The sequence below is a fragment of the Aegilops tauschii genome, chromosome 6 (assembly GCF_002575655.3).
Source record: "Aegilops tauschii subsp. strangulata cultivar AL8/78 chromosome 6, Aet v6.0, whole genome shotgun sequence".
NCBI lineage: Eukaryota > Viridiplantae > Streptophyta > Magnoliopsida > Poales > Poaceae > Aegilops > Aegilops tauschii.
In genome coordinates, this window is record NC_053040.3 from 35,087,193 (window position 1) to 35,107,799 (window position 20,607).

General features: G+C 41.7%; 1 pseudogene; it reads right to left on the reverse strand.

The window, feature by feature from the left end:
- Positions 1–10,475: 10,475 nt before the first annotated feature.
- LOC109781631 (uncharacterized) lies at positions 10,476–13,648 on the reverse strand (annotated as a pseudogene).
- Between the last annotated feature and the right edge of the window lie 6,959 nt (positions 13,649–20,607).

Consider the following 20,607-nt stretch of genomic DNA (forward strand, 5'->3'; position numbering starts at 1 on the left):
ACGCCGTCTCTGCCCAAAACGTTCTTGTCGTCTGCTTTTCCTTCTTGCTTCCCGGCGAACAACGTCTTGAGGTATGCTTTGAAGGCCTTGAGCTATCGGCCGAGGTTGAGTTGCCTGACGAACCAGAGTTCCTGGACCATGTCTTCTTCTCGCAGCCGCAGCCGCGTCGTCGTCTGCCAGAGCCATGCCGGGCGCGCACTCCGAGAAGAACTCCTCCACGTTGAGCGCCCCACTGACAAAAACGCGAGTTTGCCGGTGACACGCCACGGGACCGCTCGCACGGCGTCGCCCGGGCGGTGCTCACCACGAGTCCGCCCAGCCGCGCGCCCCTACCCCTGCTGCCGTTGAGGAGGAGCTCCTCGGTGGCGACACCAGCGGCGACGGCTACCCTGACACGTGGAACAAGAACTCCCTCCCCGATTTTTGCCAAGTCAGCATGATCACGACCAAAACCAGCTTCAATCCTCCCAAAACCACCAAGGGGCATATTTATCCGGTTTGATAGAGTTCAGGGGGGAAATAATCTGGTTTTAGAGTTTAGGGGGATATTGATCCATCAGGGGAGATTTGAGGGGGAAAACTATACTTTCTTCTATTGCTTAATTAATAGGCTTCTAAAATAAATTTTCAGGTTGGGCTGCCAGAATAAGCCTAGTAAGGGGCAACTTATTTTGGCACACACCCATAAGCCCAAAAGAACTGGCCCTTGGAGCTGGCTCAAAAGCCGGTAGCATTGGGCTCTGGAAAAATGTCTACTGTATATTTTGACATATCTAAAATGATATTAATAGAACAACAAAAAATATTCACGAATATAAAAATATTCACAAGTTTCCAAGAAAAAGTTCACAAAATTAAAAATACTCATGAATTTTAAAAAATGGCCAGGAGTTTAACAAAATATTGGTGAATATTTTTGAAGATGTGATAATATAATTCATATGACTTTAAAAATTGATGACGTTTGAAAAATATAGAAAAAGTGTTAGATTATAAAAATAGTTTACGGGCTTAAGAAAAGGTTCATGAATTTTTAAAAAGTGTTCATTATTTTTTAAATGTTCATGAATTTTTAAAAAGTGTTCATTAATTTTTTTAAATGTTCACGGATGTTTTTAAAAATTTGCATGAATTTTACAAATGTTCATATATTTAAAAATAATAAAATAGAAAGGAAAATACAAAAAGGAAAAAAGAAGCGTTAAAATCTAAATAAAGATCGGTAGGATCAGCCGGCCCTCTGTGTTCCAAAGCCCGCAAGTTGAGTCAGCCCGTGTCACAGGAGGCTGTGCATTTGAATAGTTTGTCAACTGTCCTTCACTATAAGCGAAGAATCTGATTTTCCGCGAATTTTGGTATTTGCAGAGTCAAGGACGAGTATGTGTGTCCCTTCTCCTAGTGAAAGCCTATGATCCACATTCTTCGCTTATAGTTTGTCAACTGTCCTTCACTATCAGTCGAGCACTCGGATTGGCGATGTTGATAGACATACTTGTGTCCTCGCCAAAGATGTTGTTGCCTCAAACCCTTTTTTGGTGGGGGTGGGAAGGGTGATATTTCTAAGCCTGGTTTATTGGTTGGTATTGCAACACTGTCTTACAAGATGTGATCCCAAAAAAACAAGACGTGATCCCCTCATCTTGAAGCATGGAGTACCATGGTCTTTGTTGGGTTGTATGTCCAGTGGATTTTGGCACACACCCATAAGCCCAAAAGAACTGGCCCTTGGAGCTGGCTCAAAAGCCGGTAGCATTGGGCTCTGGAAAAATGTCTACTGTATATTTTGACATATCTAAAATGATATTAATAGAACAACAAAAAATATTCATGAATATAAAAATATTCACAAGTTTCCAAGAAAAAGTTCACAAAATTAAAAATACTCATGAATTTTAAAAAATGGCCAGGAGTTTAACAAAATATTGGTGAATATTTTTGAAGATGTGATAATATAATTCATATGACTTTAAAAATTGATGACGTTTGAAAAATATAGAAAAAGTGTTAGATTATAAAAATAGTTTACGGGCTTAAGAAAAGGTTCATGAATTTTTAAAAAGTGTTCATTATTTTTTAAATGTTCATGAATTTTTAAAAAGTGTTCATTAATTTTTTTAAATGTTCACGGATGTTTTTAAAAATTTGCATGAATTTTACAAATGTTCATATATTTAAAAATAATAAAATAGAAAGGAAAATACAAAAAGGAAAAAAAGAAGCGTTAAAATCTAAATAAAGATCGGTAGGATCAGCCGGCCCTCTGTGTTCCAAAGCCCGCAAGTTGAGTCAGCCCGTGTCACAGGAGGCTGTGCATTTGAATAGTTTGTCAACTGTCCTTCACTATAAGCGAAGAATCTGATTTTCCGCGAATTTTGGTATTTGCAGAGTCAAGGACGAGTATGTGTGTCCCTTCTCCTAGTGAAAGCCTATGATCCACATTCTTCGCTTATAGTTTGTCAACTGTCCTTCACTATCAGTCGAGCACTCGGATTGGCGATGTTGATAGACATACTTGTGTCCTCGCCAAAGATGTTGTTGCCTCAAACCCTTTTTTGGTGGGGGTGGGAAGGGTGATATTTCTAAGCCTGGTTTATTGGTTGGTATTGCAACACTGTCTTACAAGATGTGATCCCAAAAAAACAAGACGTGATCCCCTCATCTTGAAGCATGGAGTACCATGGTCTTTGTTGGGTTGTATGTCCAGTGGATTTTGGCACACACCCATAAGCCCAAAAGAACTGGCCCTTGGAGCTGGCTCAAAAGCCGGTAGCATTGGGCTCTGGAAAAATGTCTACTGTATATTTTGACATATCTAAAATGATATTAATAGAACAACAAAAAATATTCACGAATATAAAAATATTCACAAGTTTCCAAGAAAAAGTTCACAAAATTAAAAATACTCATGAATTTTAAAAAATGGCCAGGAGTTTAACAAAATATTGGTGAATATTTTTGAAGATGTGATAATATAATTCATATGACTTTAAAAATTGATGACGTTTGAAAAATATAGAAAAAGTGTTAGATTATAAAAATAGTTTACGGGCTTAAGAAAAGGTTCATGAATTTTTAAAAAGTGTTCATTATTTTTTAAATGTTCATGAATTTTTAAAAAGTGTTCATTAATTTTTTTAAATGTTCACGGATGTTTTTAAAAATTTGCATGAATTTTACAAATGTTCATATATTTAAAAATAATAAAATAGAAAGGAAAATACAAAAAGGAAAAAAAGAAGCGTTAAAATCTAAATAAAGATCGGTAGGATCAGCCGGCCCTCTGTGTTCCAAAGCCCGCAAGTTGAGTCAGCCCGTGTCACAGGAGGCTGTGCATTTGAATAGTTTGTCAACTGTCCTTCACTATAAGCGAAGAATCTGATTTTCCGCGAATTTTGGTATTTGCAGAGTCAAGGACGAGTATGTGTGTCCCTTCTCCTAGTGAAAGCCTATGATCCACATTCTTCGCTTATAGTTTGTCAACTGTCCTTCACTATCAGTCGAGCACTCGGATTGGCGATGTTGATAGACATACTTGTGTCCTCGCCAAAGATGTTGTTGCCTCAAACCCTTTTTTGGTGGGGGTGGGAAGGGTGATATTTCTAAGCCTGGTTTATTGGTTGGTATTGCAACACTGTCTTACAAGATGTGATCCCAAAAAAACAAGACGTGATCCCCTCATCTTGAAGCATGGAGTACCATGGTCTTTGTTGGGTTGTATGTCCAGTGGATTTTGGCACACACCCATAAGCCCAAAAGAACTGGCCCTTGGAGCTGGCTCAAAAGCCGGTAGCATTGGGCTCTGGAAAAATGTCTATTGTATATTTTGACATATCTAAAATGATATTAATAGAACAACAAAAAATATTCATGAATATAAAAATATTCACAAGTTTCCAAGAAAAAGTTCACAAAATTAAAAATACTCATGAATTTTAAAAAATGGCCAGGAGTTTAACAAAATATTGGTGAATATTTTGAAGATGTGATAATATAATTCATATGACTTTAAAAATTGATGACGTTTGAAAAATATAGAAAAAGTGTTAGATTATAAAAATAGTTTACGGGCTTAAGAAAAGGTTCATGAATTTTTAAAAAGTGTTCATTATTTTTTAAATGTTCATGAATTTTTAAAAAGTGTTCATTAATTTTTTTAAATGTTCACGGATGTTTTTAAAAATTTGCATGAATTTTAAAAATGTTCATATATTTAAAAATAATAAAATAGAAAGGAAAATACAAAAAGGAAAAAAAGAAGCGTTAAAATCTAAATAAAGATCGGTAGGATCAGCCGGCCCTCTGTGTTCCAAAGCCCGCAAGTTGAGTCAGCCCGTGTCACAGGAGGCTGTGCATTTGAATAGTTTGTCAACTGTCCTTCACTATAAGCGAAGAATCTGATTTTCCGCGAATTTTGGTATTTGCAGAGTCAAGGACGAGTATGTGTGTCCCTTCTCCTAGTGAAAGCCTATGATCCACATTCTTCGCTTATAGTTTGTCAACTGTCCTTCACTATCAGTCGAGCACTCGGATTGGCGATGTTGATAGACATACTTGTGTCCTCGCCAAAGATGTTGTTGCCTCAAACCCTTTTTTGGTGGGGGTGGGAAGGGTGATATTTCTAAGCCTGGTTTATTGGTTGGTATTGCAACACTGTCTTACAAGATGTGATCCCAAAAAAACAAGACGTGATCCCCTCATCTTGAAGCATGGAGTACCATGGTCTTTGTTGGGTTGTATGTCCAGTGGATTTTGGCACACACCCATAAGCCCAAAAGAACTGGCCCTTGGAGCTGGCTCAAAAGCCGGTAGCATTGGGCTCTGGAAAAATGTCTACTGTATATTTTGACATATCTAAAATGATATTAATAGAACAACAAAAAATATTCATGAATATAAAAATATTCACAAGTTTCCAAGAAAAAGTTCACAAAATTAAAAATACTCATGAATTTTAAAAAATGGCCAGGAGTTTAACAAAATATTGGTGAATATTTTTGAAGATGTGATAATATAATTCATATGACTTTAAAAATTGATGACGTTTGAAAAATATAGAAAAAGTGTTAGATTATAAAAATAGTTTACGGGCTTAAGAAAAGGTTCATGAATTTTTAAAAAGTGTTCATTATTTTTTAAATGTTCATGAATTTTTAAAAAGTGTTCATTAATTTTTTTAAATGTTCACGGATGTTTTTAAAAATTTGCATGAATTTTACAAATGTTCATATATTTAAAAATAATAAAATAGAAAGGAAAATACAAAAAGGAAAAAAAGAAGCGTTAAAATCTAAATAAAGATCGGTAGGATCAGCCGGCCCTCTGTGTTCCAAAGCCCGCAAGTTGAGTCAGCCCGTGTCACAGGAGGCTGTGCATTTGAATAGTTTGTCAACTGTCCTTCACTATAAGCGAAGAATCTGATTTTCCGCGAATTTTGGTATTTGCAGAGTCAAGGACGAGTATGTGTGTCCCTTCTCCTAGTGAAAGCCTATGATCCACATTCTTCGCTTATAGTTTGTCAACTGTCCTTCACTATCAGTCCAGCACTCGGATTGGCGATGTTGATAGACATACTTGTGTCCTCGCCAAAGATGTTGTTGCCTCAAACCCTTTTTTGGTGGGGGTGGGAAGGGTGATATTTCTAAGCCTGGTTTATTGGTTGGTATTGCAACACTGTCTTACAAGATGTGATCCCAAAAAAACAAGACGTGATCCCCTCATCTTGAAGCATGGAGTACCATGGTCTTTGTTGGGTTGTATGTCCAGTGGATTTTGGCACACACCCATAAGCCCAAAAGAACTGGCCCTTGGAGCTGGCTCAAAAGCCGGTAGCATTGGGCTCTGGAAAAATGTCTACTGTATATTTTGACATATCTAAAATGATATTAATAGAACAACAAAAAATATTCATGAATATAAAAATATTCACAAGTTTCCAAGAAAAAGTTCACAAAATTAAAAATACTCATGAATTTTAAAAAATGGCCAGGAGTTTAACAAAATATTGGTGAATATTTTGAAGATGTGATAATATAATTCATATGACTTTAAAAATTGATGACGTTTGAAAAATATAGAAAAAGTGTTAGATTATAAAAATAGTTTACGGGCTTAAGAAAAGGTTCATGAATTTTTAAAAAGTGTTCATTATTTTTTAAATGTTCATGAATTTTTAAAAAGTGTTCATTAATTTTTTTAAATGGTCACGGATGTTTTTAAAAATTTGCATGAATTTTACAAATGTTCATATATTTAAAAATAATAAAATAGAAAGGAAAATACAAAAAGGAAAAAAAGAAGCGTTAAAATCTAAATAAAGATCGGTAGGATCAGCCGGCCCTCTGTGTTCCAAAGCCCGCAAGTTGAGTCAGCCCGTGTCACAGGAGGCTGTGCATTTGAATAGTTTGTCAACTGTCCTTCACTATAAGCGAAGAATCTGATTTTCCGCGAATTTTGGTATTTGCAGAGTCAAGGACGAGTATGTGTGTCCCTTCTCCTAGTGAAAGCCTATGATCCACATTCTTCGCTTATAGTTTGTCAACTGTCCTTCACTATCAGTCGAGCACTCGGATTGGCGATGTTGATAGACATACTTGTGTCCTCGCCAAAGATGTTGTTGCCTCAAACCCTTTTTTGGTGGGGGTGGGAAGGGTGATATTTCTAAGCCTGGTTTATTGGTTGGTATTGCAACACTGTCTTACAAGATGTGATCCCAAAAAAACAAGACGTGATCCCCTCATCTTGAAGCATGGAGTACCATGGTCTTTGTTGGGTTGTATGTCCAGTGGATTTTGGCACACACCCATAAGCCCAAAAGAACTGGCCCTTGGAGCTGGCTCAAAAGCCGGTAGCATTGGGCTCTGGAAAAATGTCTACTGTATATTTTGACATATCTAAAATGATATTAATAGAACAACAAAAAATATTCACGAATATAAAAATATTCACAAGTTTCCAAGAAAAAGTTCACAAAATTAAAAATACTCATGAATTTTAAAAAATGGCCAGGAGTTTAACAAAATATTGGTGAATATTTTTGAAGATGTGATAATATAATTCATATGACTTTAAAAATTGATGACGTTTGAAAAATATAGAAAAAGTGTTAGATTATAAAAATAGTTTACGGGCTTAAGAAAAGGTTCATGAATTTTTAAAAAGTGTTCATTATTTTTTTAAATGTTCATGAATTTTTAAAAAGTGTTCATTAATTTTTTTAAATGGTCACGGATGTTTTTAAAAATTTGCATGAATTTTACAAATGTTCATATATTTAAAAATAATAAAATAGAAAGGAAAATACAAAAAGGAAAAAAAGAAGCGTTAAAATCTAAATAAAGATCGGTAGGATCAGCCGGCCCTCTGTGTTCCAAAGCCCGCAAGTTGAGTCAGCCCGTGTCACAGGAGGCTGTGCATTTGAATAGTTTGTCAACTGTCCTTCACTATAAGCGAAGAATCTGATTTTCCGCGAATTTTGGTATTTGCAGAGTCAAGGACGAGTATGTGTGTCCCTTCTCCTAGTGAAAGCCTATGATCCACATTCTTCGCTTATAGTTTGTCAACTGTCCTTCACTATCAGTCGAGCACTCGGATTGGCGATGTTGATAGACATACTTGTGTCCTCGCCAAAGATGTTGTTGCCTCAAACCCTTTTTTGGTGGGGGTGGGAAGGGTGATATTTCTAAGCCTGGTTTATTGGTTGGTATTGCAACACTGTCTTACAAGATGTGATCCCAAAAAAACAAGACGTGATCCCCTCATCTTGAAGCATGGAGTACCATGGTCTTTGTTGGGTTGTATGTCCAGTGGATTTTATAACCCCCCCCCCCCCCCATAGGATAGCAATAAAACAGAAAAATAATCTTTTGCAATAATCTTTTGGATTTTTCTTTCAATTTTGTAAGCTGGTTTTGTTAGTCCTTCATGTACGTTATCTTTTGCAATAAAATTTAACTAGTTTGTGTGCATCCGAAAATAAAAAAGGGACTGGAGATTGACCTTTCTTTAGAAAAGTATATACTCCTCCTCGTAAGTCGTAACTAAGCATGAATATTTGTTACCTCTTTTCATTGCTCGACGAGGTAGTAAATTAAACCTGGTAAAAAATCAATTAAACATAAACATGTGATTTTGTGTCGTCGTGACTCAAAGGCGCCTAAAAATTATTCTTTCTTTATCTACGACGAAGCATATATATTCATAGATAGGACATACCCGCCCGATATCTCATTGTTGCTGAAGTAGAGGAGGTTACTCTTGTCGACATAGCGGACGTCGATGATCTGGCCCTGCGGTTTTGACACTGCCACCTGCACCATGCCATTGTCTACCACCACCTATTGTATCATGCAACCATTACATTATCTGCATATGAAAATTTGTATCATTCCGATGACTGCAAAGAACTGTGCTAGATTCACACATATGATTTTTTTTATGTTTGCTGTGAAATTAGCATGCATCTTTTTATTACATTTGGAAACTAATTTCGACGAGGTAGACCCAAAATAGGGTGGAAGGCACGAGATTTCAGGCGGGTCGACACCGGTAAATTCGTGGAAAGGATGCACATGGTTCTTTTTTTTGTTGGACTGAGACTATATGCGCGTCCAGGCAGCCATGAGGGGGAAGGGGTGTGTAACATCCACACTAACCACCAACCCCCATTGGGTAAAGATGTTCCAACTGCCTTTGGATTACACACAACTAAGCGAAGTATAGTAACTTTTAGATCAACTCCCCGTTAATTATGTACTCCTTTGTACAAAATATTCTATAATTTTTGCCTCAAATGGAACGTTGTAATATTTGACCAAGTTTATATAAAAAAACTAGCAAGAAACAAGATAAAGTTGATATCACTTAATGCACAATAAAATATATTTTTATACTACAGTATCTATTTAGTAAAAAAATCGAAATCAATTATTTAGTATTGTGGTTGTTGATAAAATTTCCTACAAAATTGATCAACCTTTACCATTTGACTTGGGACAAAAGTTATAAGCATATTTTTTATTGAAGAGGGAGGGGTTCTTCCTAATTGTAATACTAGCATTTTGGCTTCTGATTTGTCTATCTGTAGTATTTCTCCTTTTTCCGGTCTATAAAGTAGTTTGCATGGAAAATATGATGATAGATAAATTTAATTCTTTTATGATCTAAACGTCTTATATTTGTTTGCAGAAGAAGTACATTAAGAAACTCTTATAAAAATGTACATACAAAAGCAGTCGCAGGTAAGAGAAAACAATCAAGAAGACCAACCAGCAGCAGGCAGCAAGCGCACCTGATGCTGATCTTCGTGCAGCGTAACGCCGGCGCCGAGGGTCCCTAGCGCCGCCGCGTGCCCCACGGGCAGCAGCTGCGACGCCGCCGCAGTGACAGAGAGCAGCAAGGCCATGACCGCCCACGTCGACATCGCCGTGCATGCGTTGCCGCCGGAGCAAACGGGGTCGATCTCTTGCTGCAATGAAGCTTGTCGTGGACGGATCCTTGCCGCATATATAAGACCATCTCTAATTCTCTGGCGTAGGGGGAAAGCGATTCGAAGCTCTCTTGGAGCCGGTTGAGTTACCCGGAGCAGATTCTATGCGTCGGAACGAAGAAGCGAACTTAGCAGCTTGCTTCGGTTCCAGTGACTTTTCGGTATTTTTTTAGGGAAACACTAGATTTGAGTTATAAACTCATAAAATAGGTAATTCTTTGGAAGTCCCCGCGCATCCCTCTTCTCTGGGCATCTCCAACGTTGACCCACAAATTTGCTCCGGCATCTGTCGGCGGACAGGGGGATGACCAGTCCGTAGACACCGATGCTGGAGGCCGTCATCCAACGCTGCACGCATACATTTCAACAACTATTGGAACTAACCGGATGAAATTCGTGTAAACACGGCTGGTTTTATATAAACCGGATGACATTCATGAAAACACGGCGATTTTCATCATATTCAAAACAAAAAAAAACTATCCTACGGTTGCGCCTGGCAACCAAGCCCTTGTTGTTCCCTTCCTAGGACCGCGTCTTCCATCCGCCGTCTCCACGAGCCCCGGCGTTGGATGACACAACACATCTAGACCGTGCAGTCTAGCCGATTGCGGGCGATTTGAAGGTCAACGTTGAAAATGCCCTTACTTTATTATCAAGTAACACATACTTTTGGAATCTAACAGTGTTTTGTCTTTTCTATCTCGTGTCCAAATGCTTGTTCTCGGTAATTCTTGTGTTTTTAAAACATAGTACGTACGCAAGCACTCGTATATATGCAAATACACTCACCCCAATGAATATGAATGCACGCACATATTTTATGCCTGTGAGCACCTCCAAGAGACTGAGTTGACACATCATTTTGAGATCGATTGAATTGTAAAGACGCCTTCGTAGTCAACGGAAATGTCTCCTTCCATGCACATCACCGGAAAGCATTAAATCTAGAAAAATGCAGACTCCGTATTTAGGAGTAAAGATACACAGAAGCCAGGAAGGTTCCATATCCAATTCTGCAACCGCAAAGCATCATCCATTCAAGGTTCTCACGACGTCGACGTCGGTTAACTACAGCCGTTCTTTCTGCAAATGGTGATCAATCAGACGAGAGACATACTCTCATTACCCAACCTACATACAAAAGTAACTCCTGGCCCAAGATAGATAGATGGTTTGGCCGCCAAAATGGCAGCAGGGTCTACCAGACATTCGAGCAAAGCATATATGGTAGTAGCTAGCTAGTAGTAACTCAATAATTTTACTCCATGTCATCTAGCTCGAGCTGTCCAGAATGGGTGATGAACTTGTAGTCTGTGCTCCCAACGCCCATGAATGAAGGCGTCTCCAGCGCATCGGCAAGCAGGCCATGGAACGTCTCCAGTGCCTTCGGTGCCTGCGCTTCCAGCACCTTCTTCTTAACCTCCAGCCCCATGAGACCCATTGCCCACGACACCCGTTGAGACTGCACCTCAGAGATTATTGCTTCTTCCTCCTGTGCAGAGACCAGCGAATATCATCAATAAATTGGCACCAATGAGATGGAACAACAAAGGGCTCGTTTCGCGGTAGCGGTTTTCCACCCCCAAGAGGATTGGAGATGGGAAGGGATTTGGTGAAACCCTTCCCTCCACCCAATCCCCACTCCCCAATCTCCAACTGGTTGTTTGGATGTAAAGAATTGATGTATCGAAATCTTGTGCTCCTACTAAAGATCAAAATTCTCAAGCTGCTGCCTGAAACCTACTACTCCTGGAATGGTGTAGCGGGGGTGCAATGTTCGTGGGTGTAGAACAGCCACACTCCTACTGGAAGCTAAAGATAGCTCCATGAAAATGTAGTCTTTATGCTGTTTTGGCGATAGCTTTGCAAGAGTTGCCGCTGCTGATGCTCAAAGCGTGAGCAAACCAAATAATGTCAGAGAACCACTATGACCTCATGAGCAGATTCTACAACACAACAACCTCTCCATTTACGTGCTTATGAAGATATTGCTCTATATATCATCTTTCACAACAACAAAAAATAACTTTGAGCTGTAAGAAAAGTCATGACGTGCACAAAGCATCGGTAACACGGTAGTCACGGCAGGCCTCGGTATTGATAGCACGGTAGTCAGATATTAAAGGGTAACGATTGTTCTCTAACATTGTCGACATGTGGAGAAAGAACACTATCTTTTAAATCTTAATCCAGAAGTGATTTCTCAGCAGTGCTAACATGGGAATGCAGAAAATGAAGCAAACTGCGTAGTGTAGTTTGAAAAAGGAAAAGACTCAAGACAGATGCCACTCTCCCACATGCCGATAAAATTTCAGTGAAGCGGCAATTACAGGTTCGAAACAAATTGCTATTTTTGGATCCCATTCAAATTTCATCATAAGAGATATAACAGTGTGCACATAGAAAAATTAGCACTTCACTTAAGTTAATAACAAAAAAAGAGATATAACAGTGTACATCTATCATCTAAGAGTTCATGTGGAAGAGCCGACCAAATTCGTTAACCTAAGGAATAGTAGAAGGGAAGAACAAGAACCAGAACAAAAAAATTGAACAGATTTCCTTGAGAAGAAGCAACATTCGAGTACCTCTAGAAAGGAGCTCTCTATAGCACAATCTTGCAAGTTAAGTCAAAAGTGAAGCCATAATGGACTAGTCTACAAACAAGTGACAACTTGGGGGAAGTGAAGAAAGAAACACATAACCAATGCAAAACAACCAAGACGGAGGTCCCGTATCCGCAAGAGCGCATCATTACATACGATAATCAATAATTGCAGTGGATTAATGATAGCGTGGCTACATTGATACGGGTGCTACCGCGTACTTGTAATCTGATACCAGGTACTCTTGGCAAGCAAGCAAATTCTAGCCACAAAAAAAAGTTGCTAGTTACAGATAATATATATAATAAAGAAGTACCAATAAAAATATGGTAAAATGGGAACTGAATGACCTTGGATTTAAGGTAAATGAAATAGGTAATCAAAGACCAGCTCAAAATTTCCAAGCTGCTGCCTGAAACCTACTACTACTGCAAGGTGCAAGCACAAGATAGCACCATGAAAATGTAATCTTTATGCTGTTTGGATGATAGCTTTGCAAGGCATGAGCTGACCAAAGAATATCAGAACCACTGTGACCTCACTAGCAGATTATACAACACAACACAACTCTCCATTTACATGCTTATTAAGATGTTGCTCTATCATCTTGCACAACAAAGCACAGTAGTGAGATATGAAAGGGTGACTGCTTCTTTTTTCTAACATCTAGACTTGGGTGGAAAAGGAACATGCTTTCTTAATCCAGAACTGATTTCTCAGCAGTGCTAAGTGCTAACAGGGGAATGCAGAACAAAGAAGCAATCTGGGTAGTGTAGTTTGATGCCAATGAAATTTCAGCGAAGCGGCAGTTACAGGTTTAAAACAAATTACTATTCTTGGATCCGATTCAAAATTCAGCACAAGAACACAGTGTGCAGATACAGAAGTTTAGCACTTGACTTAAGTTAATAATAACAAAAGAACGGATATACGTAACAGTGTACAGCTATCATCTACGTAGAACAATCTGCAACCGACAGAGAATATCGATGGAGAAGTAGCAGCAGCAAAAGATGGGGGGAAACGGGGAGCTGTCTCACCATGGACTCCGGGTAGGCGACCGCGTAGGGGTTCTGGAGCCTGTTCTTGTCTTCTTGAGCATGGCGATGCTCTCGTCCAGAGCCTGCATCTCTCGGGGAGAGAAGGGCATCCTGTCGATGATCTCCTTGAACCCTTCTTCCACGGAGACCTTGGCCTGCAGCTTGTTGGCCAGCATCTGCGGGTTGACGAGGCGGACGGCGTCGGAGTCGACCATGGCCTTGAGCTTGACGGCGGCGTTGATGGCTGCGTCCGGCTCGAGTTGGCAGCAGGGGACCTCCTCCCCCTTCTCCATGGACCTCCTGGAGGCCTGCAGCAGCTCCTCCACGTCGCCGAGGGTGGTCACCGCGTGAGGCGTGGTCGCCATCGGAGGAGCCGACGGAGGGGAGAGAGTGGGAAGGGAGGTCTTTGTTTTCTTCAGGGGAGCGAGTGAGAGAGACAGCGACCTTATCTGTTGGGCGATGGGGAGCCAAACGTGTCGGGCTGCAGTGCATTGTGGTTGTGGGCCAAAACTGCCATGTGGGGCCGCGCTGGCAGCTCTGCCACTACAAGCCGAAATAATTTTAGAACGGAAATATAAATTTTCTAAAAGTTAATATGGGCATGTTTTTTAAAATACATTGACTTTTAGAATTCGGAAACATAAATTTTCTACACATGAACACTTCTCAAGCACGCATGCAAATTTCATTTTATATATACCAAAAACAAACCTATGCACATGAAAAAAAAATCATTTTCCTCGGCATATTTTTACATTTCGTCAAAAATTGGATTTTGACAACATGTTAAAAGAGTTTTGTAAATAAAATAATTCAAGATTAAAAAACACTTTCTTAATGGGCCATGCCCACGGCCGACACATGTAATGTTGTTTTAGGTATTTGCATAACTATTCCCGGAACTAGCACGGAATATGATATCTCAAAAAAAAACTAGCATGGAATAGGATGAGTCTCCACCAGCTCCCATGACAACATCTACGCTAGCAACTACTGGTCGGCCGCCAAACAACAATTTGCAAACACGGTTAAAATCATAAAGTTACGCATCACATAATGTCCTGGATACCCCCTCACTAAGGGCATCTTCAACGAGCTCTCTTACTTCTCCCCTACTTGTGGTGATTCACCCGGAGCAGTGGAGCACGCCAATCCAACTAGTAATGGAGATACAAAAGGCTGGTGCCTTGAAGAGCGAGTAAATAGCATAAAACTACTACTTTACATGATAGGGTTTCAAAAAACTAACTGTTTCTAATTTTTCTCAGAGAACTACCAAGTGGGTGGTTGGCTATTTCAAAAAACCCAAAATGACCATTGTTTAAAAATTAAGCCTATTTATGATAGGTCGGGCCCGCACCTAAACAATCTTTATGTTTGACCGTGTGTTTGACCATTAACTAACATATGGGGCCCACATGTCAGTGTCTCTCCCCATTTTCTTCTCCTCTCTAGCACTCTTCTTCTCCTCTCTCTCCCTACGCAGAAACACACCAGAGACCATGGTCGTCGTCCACATGCCGGCCCACGCCGCCGCGCAAAGCCATGTCCATCGCCTCCTTCCGCACTGTGACCGGCCACGCCGCCACCACCACCAGGCAGAGCCGCTGGAATGAGAACGTCGACCTTGCCTCCACGTCGAGGACGGCCACGCTGCCACCACCTCCATTCAGCGCCGCTGGATAGAGCACGTCGAGCCCCGCCTCTCCGCGCCGAGGCCGGCCACGCCGCCACCACCTCCAGCCGGTGCCACTGGACCGAGCTGGTCGAGCTGCTCCACCCACCTCGAGCCAGCGCGAGGAAGAGGGAAAGGAGAGAGGTCGTGTGGCGGGGAGCTCACAGCGGTTACGGGCGCGGCTCGCCGGCTAGAGGAGGCGGCGGCCGGCATGCACGATGGAAGGAGCTTCGTAGTGGCCCGCACTGGACGACGATGAGCGGCGAAAGGAAGATCCAGGGCGGGGCTGGAAGGAAGCTCTGCGATTGCGCGCGCTGTACGACAAAGGGCGATGGAAGGGATCTCCGTGGTGGCGCCATGGCTGCTGGCCGGCGAGCTCCACACGACAGCGCGTTTGGTAGTTTTTGAGAAAAAAATAAAAATTGGTAGTTTTTTGCAACCCTAACATGTAAACTAGTAGTTCTATGCTATTTACTCTTGAAGAGCCAACGAATTACTCTTGAAGATCCCCACCTTGGGCAGAACCTATAGCTTGCTCCACACATTCTCTGACCACAAGTGTTACTTCTTTTACAGCATCTCCACTCGCCCCCCCCCCCCCCCCCCAAGGCCCCCCGGGGGGAGTCCAATATTTGCGTTGTTTTTCGCCTCTTATTATGTTCCGTAGTCATAAGATTCTTTGGATTTTACTGTGTTCCTGCCTTCCTGGACCTCTTTTATATGTTTTCACTAGGTTAACGCTTATGGAAGTATATTGGAGTTTAAGGAAACAATGTCAAGCAAGGGTGGTAAAATCATGTCAATCAATGTGAAGAATTATTAGCTCAAAAGAATAAAGCATTGGAGAAGAGAAAGGAGTTGCGCAGAAGCCACCAGAGCGCTCGACAGCGCATGGTACGAGCATGCGCACATGTCGTGGCCGCCGCCTGGTCAACTACTTACCCACATGCTATTTGGTCTCAAATCAGAGACGCCTAGACACCAGAAACTCGTCCAGAACGAAGAACCCTAGCTCCCGAATGGATTCCGGAGGGGAAATTGATAGAGGGACTCCGCCCCCAGCTCTGGTTCCGCGAGGATGTGTTGGCAGGACGTTAGAGTCCGCGAACTCCGCCCGACGTGCGGCATTGCGCCTTTCCCGCTGGTGCCACTCCTTGTCGGCGTACTCCTCCGACGTAATGGTGCTTCGGGAGGAGGAGCCACCGCCGAGGTAGTGACAAATGCGACTACGTGCCTCACGGCGATCGCATAGGGTAGGCTGCCACCAGCCAGGCGTGTTGGCGGTGAGTGTCGCTCCTCCTTCACGCGGTGTCCGATTTGGATGCCGAGGTTGTGCGAGGGGGAGTGCAGAGGGAAAGTGGGCTCCAACTTGACGTGGAGGAGTGTCTCCAGTGACGCTGGCGGACCGTGGATGCCGAGGAGCGAGCGACAATACATGAGCTCCATCTGCTGCTCGTAGTCGGTGTCCGTCACCGCATATAGTGTGTCCTGCGAGAGAACGGGCTTATGTGATGGCGGCGGCGGCTGTTGCGGCTAGTCCTCCTCATCGCCAGAGGAGGTGATGATCTTCACCTTCGCGGAGTTCTCATAAATAAATGTTTCCAAACATTTTTTAATTTGTACTTTTAGAATTTTGTGAACTTTTTAAAATTTGCAAGAATTTTTCAAAATAGTAAACTTTTTTTAAAAGTGCAATTTTTTTAAACATATGGACCAAATTCAAATTCATGAGAACTTTTAGAATTTATGAATATTTTTAAAATTCATGAACTTTGTTTACTTCACCATTTTTTCCAAAAACTGATATCTGCTCCCCCCCGTAAACTTTTAGATGACATTTTAGGTCACTAAGTAGAGGTAGTATTTTTTCCTCAAGAAGCAGACAGGAACGAGCACAAAGAAGACAAGTCGAGCGAGCGGTTCGGGTAGTGGTCGAGCGGTTTGGGCGCCACACCGTACGAGCAGGAGCACTCGTACCATGCGCCATCTTGCGCTCTGGTTGCTCTGTTAGATTTTCGCCAAAAGGGAAAGGTGCTCCAAATATATATTTGCACATCAACAGTAAAAACAAATTTTCTTATTTCTCGAAGAATAGCATTAGAAAGGCGTGAGAAAATCGAAAACCCTTGTGAAGACCACATCAAAACCTTCTCTATATAAATCGTGCTCGTCCTCGAGCAACTGAGAAATAAAAGAGCGAAAGGGAGTTTGACAAATGAGTACAAGGGGTTTACTGGATCATGAAGACAGAATATATCAATTCTCAAAATCTTGCGGTCTTAATTAAGAAAAGATTTGCATTTGAATGATTGCACCTAAGCTCACTGCGTAGCCACAAATGGTTTAGCAGTACTTCAAGTTCACACGTTAAACCTTGATAGTTAACTAGGTGCGGAGCAAACGAAAAATTATTCTCTCAAGAGAATGGATTTGCATTTTGGAGCTTTTCGAAACATAAACATGACCATGGGTTTTGCGTAGAACAAAACATATTACTCAAATATCACATTAACATTCACTTGTACTGTCTAATCATGCCTCTCAAATACTTCCTTCAATCATTGTCCATTGGAACTTCTATTTTTGGTGACGGGATTATGCCAAACAAATGATACATGCAAACGGTGGGTTTCCGTTGCCACTTCAGACGTTAACAGACTCTCATAGCCGAAATCCGAGCCGAAACTCTAGTGGATCTTTCATTTGCGAGCGGAGACCTCAACATAACTCAAGAGCGATGATGAAGTAACAGTTACGCGCGTTAAGCAACATATAGCGACAAGGCCATGGAACCAACAAGAAGCTGAAGCGCCTTGTATTGTAAAATAGTTTTTTGGCATAATCACAATCACCTCAAATTTTCATTCCTCTAGACAACTCTATCAGTAAGTATCATCAAGTCAATCAAATTAAGTTATATGGAGTTGAGTGTCTTATGTGCTAGTTCTCTTCAAAATTTGAGCCCCTAATTTTCTTTAAAACTTTCTCATTCTTTCTGACTAGATTTTTCTTTCAAAGTCATGCTTGACATCAAAGTTTTACTAGCAAGACATTGAATGGGAACCGGAACTAAATGATATTTGACTAACGCAGGGAATGAAGCTTAGGTGCAACCAACCAGATAAAAGTATTAACTTAATTAAACTTACAAGAAAAGTGAATATACATATATTATACCTTCTTGCTTGCTCTTTTCTCAAGTCATGTGTCCTAGCGTTCTTCTCATTTCCAAACTGCTAGCGGCGTTCAAATCTGTAATAAGCTCATAAAAAATACCAAGAGATGGAACCAAAAGTTTTCTCTAAATTTTATTACGCAAAACTGGAATTAAACGTGACAACATAAAAAGTAAATAATTAAAAAATATGCATGCAAAGGTAACTAGGGGAATGAGCTTCCCCAAGCTTAGGCTCTTGCCTAGAAAGGTCTACTCGTCACCACCACCATGGTCGTGCTGTGAGTGGGGCCACTGAAAAGCTAGTTGTGGTCCACTAGAGGAGGAAGGTGCAGCACCGGGCTGCCCGGCGGATGGACAAAGAGTGGTGAAGGCCTGGAGGTTGTGCGGAATCAAGTATATGTTGTTATTGGCTCGCTAGAGTGTCATCTCGACACTCACAACATGTTGCACTAGTTACTGATACTTCGGTCAATGGCGCCTCCCAACCGTGCTCTCCACCACTGCCCCAACTGTGCCCATCGTCGAAATCGGCACCAGCACCGGCGGCGGTCTCCCACTGGGGTTCACTCGCGGGCTCGACAAACTGTCAGTTGCATCGGTCCTAGCCTGGTTAATCTGATCTAAGGTGAGCACCCACTCCTGGCATGTACTCACATCAAAAGCTTGCGTAAGGGTCAAGCAAACAAGTATTTGTCCCCTATTAATCAGGGACACTTATGAGAGTTAAGGGAGTTAAGGCTGGGACCAAACCGAAGTTGAAAAAAAAACAACTAACATTTTAGTTTCTAGAATGAAAAAATCGGTTTTTACTTTTTTTAACCGAACTAAATTTGGTCGGTTTGGTTTTCCATTGGTAACCGAACACGCAAGCACTACAGCACTAAGAGTGTTTCTCCGTGCCCACGCCGCTTAAAGGGCACGCCGGGTAGCCACGATAAGGGCTCATTTGGTTGTTGGGGTGGGAAAAACCAGGGCAATAAACCCTAGGGAAAGATTATCCCGTGCAGATGGGGTGTTCCCACTACCCCAGGTGCCCAAATGGCAACGAGAGGGGAGGGACGACCTCACGTGCAACATACAAACATAATACAACAGATCATGGATAAAAGTTATAAAAAATCTATAAGAAAATTAGATGCATGCATAAAGTTTAGAATTTAAGTAGGATAACATACATAAAGTTTAGAATTTAAGTAAACTAGAACAACAGTGGAGTAATGTATGTTAGGAATAAGCAACTTGTATTCCCATGAGGCCATAGGCCGATATATATACATGTACAGGTGTGGAACATATGCAGGAAACCCCTTATACACCGGGATAAATACAAAGGGGTACATGACCTATATTATAACTCTAACACCCCCCCCTCAAACTCATGGTGGAGGAACAACACTGAGTTTGGAGAGATAAAAGCCATGTTGTGCTCTAGTCTGGGCATTCGTCAGGAAATCCGCCAACTGTAACTCGGAAGGCACATACTGAAGAGCAATAACCTGATCCTGCACAGCAGCGCGCACATAGAAAGCATCAACACCAATATGCTTGGTGAGCTCATGCTTCACAGGATCGCGCGCAATGCTAATAGCACCTGTACTGTCAGACAAGAGCAGAGTCGGTGTAGTGACAGAAACACCAAAATCCTGAAGTAACCACCGTAACCAAGTCACCTCTGCCGTCAAAAGAGCCATGGCTCGCAACTCAGCCTCAGCACTCGAACGGGAAACTGCAATCTGTTTCTTCGTCTTCCAGGCAATGAGAGAACCGCCAAGAAAAACACAGTAAGCAGACAGTGAACGGCGATCAGAAGGATCACTAGCCCACGTAGCATCCGCATAGGCCTGAAGCTGTAAAGAACTGGAGCTAGGAAAGAATAGACGGTGAGAGATCGTGCCCCGAAGATATCGGAGAACACGAAGGAGATGACTATAGTGAACCGATGTGGGAGCAGAGACAAACTGACTCAGAATATGAACCGGATAAGAGATGTCCGGACGAGTGACAGCTAGATAGACAAGACTGCCAACGAGATGACGATAACGCGTCGGGTCAGGGAGAGGATCACCATCAGTAGCACGGAGGTGAACATTGAGCTCCATAGGAGTCTCAACAATGCGCTCGTCAGAAAGAGCAGCACGAGCAAGAAGATCCTGAATATACTTTTCCTGGGATATAAAAAAGCCATCAGAGGTAGAAGAGACTTCAATCCCAAGAAAGTAGCGAAGAGGTCCAAGATCAGACATAAGAAACTGCTCACTAAGACGGGCCTTTACAAAGGCAATATACTCGGGGTCATCCCCAGTGATGACCATATCATCAACATAGAGAAGAAGAAGAGTCCGGCCACGAGGAGAAAGGTGAATAAACAATGCTGGATCATGAACACTGGCTGAAAAACCAGCAGTAGTGACCACAGAGGCAAAACGCTCAAACCAGGCGCGAGGGGCTTGCTTAAGGCCATAGAGAGAGCGACGAAGACGACACACCATGCCATCAGGAACAGAATACCCAGGTGGTGGCTGCATGTACACCTCCTCACGCAGCTCACCATTAAGAAAGGCATTCTTAACATCAAGCTGAGATATAGACCAATGGCGTGCAGAGGCAACAGCAAGAAGTGT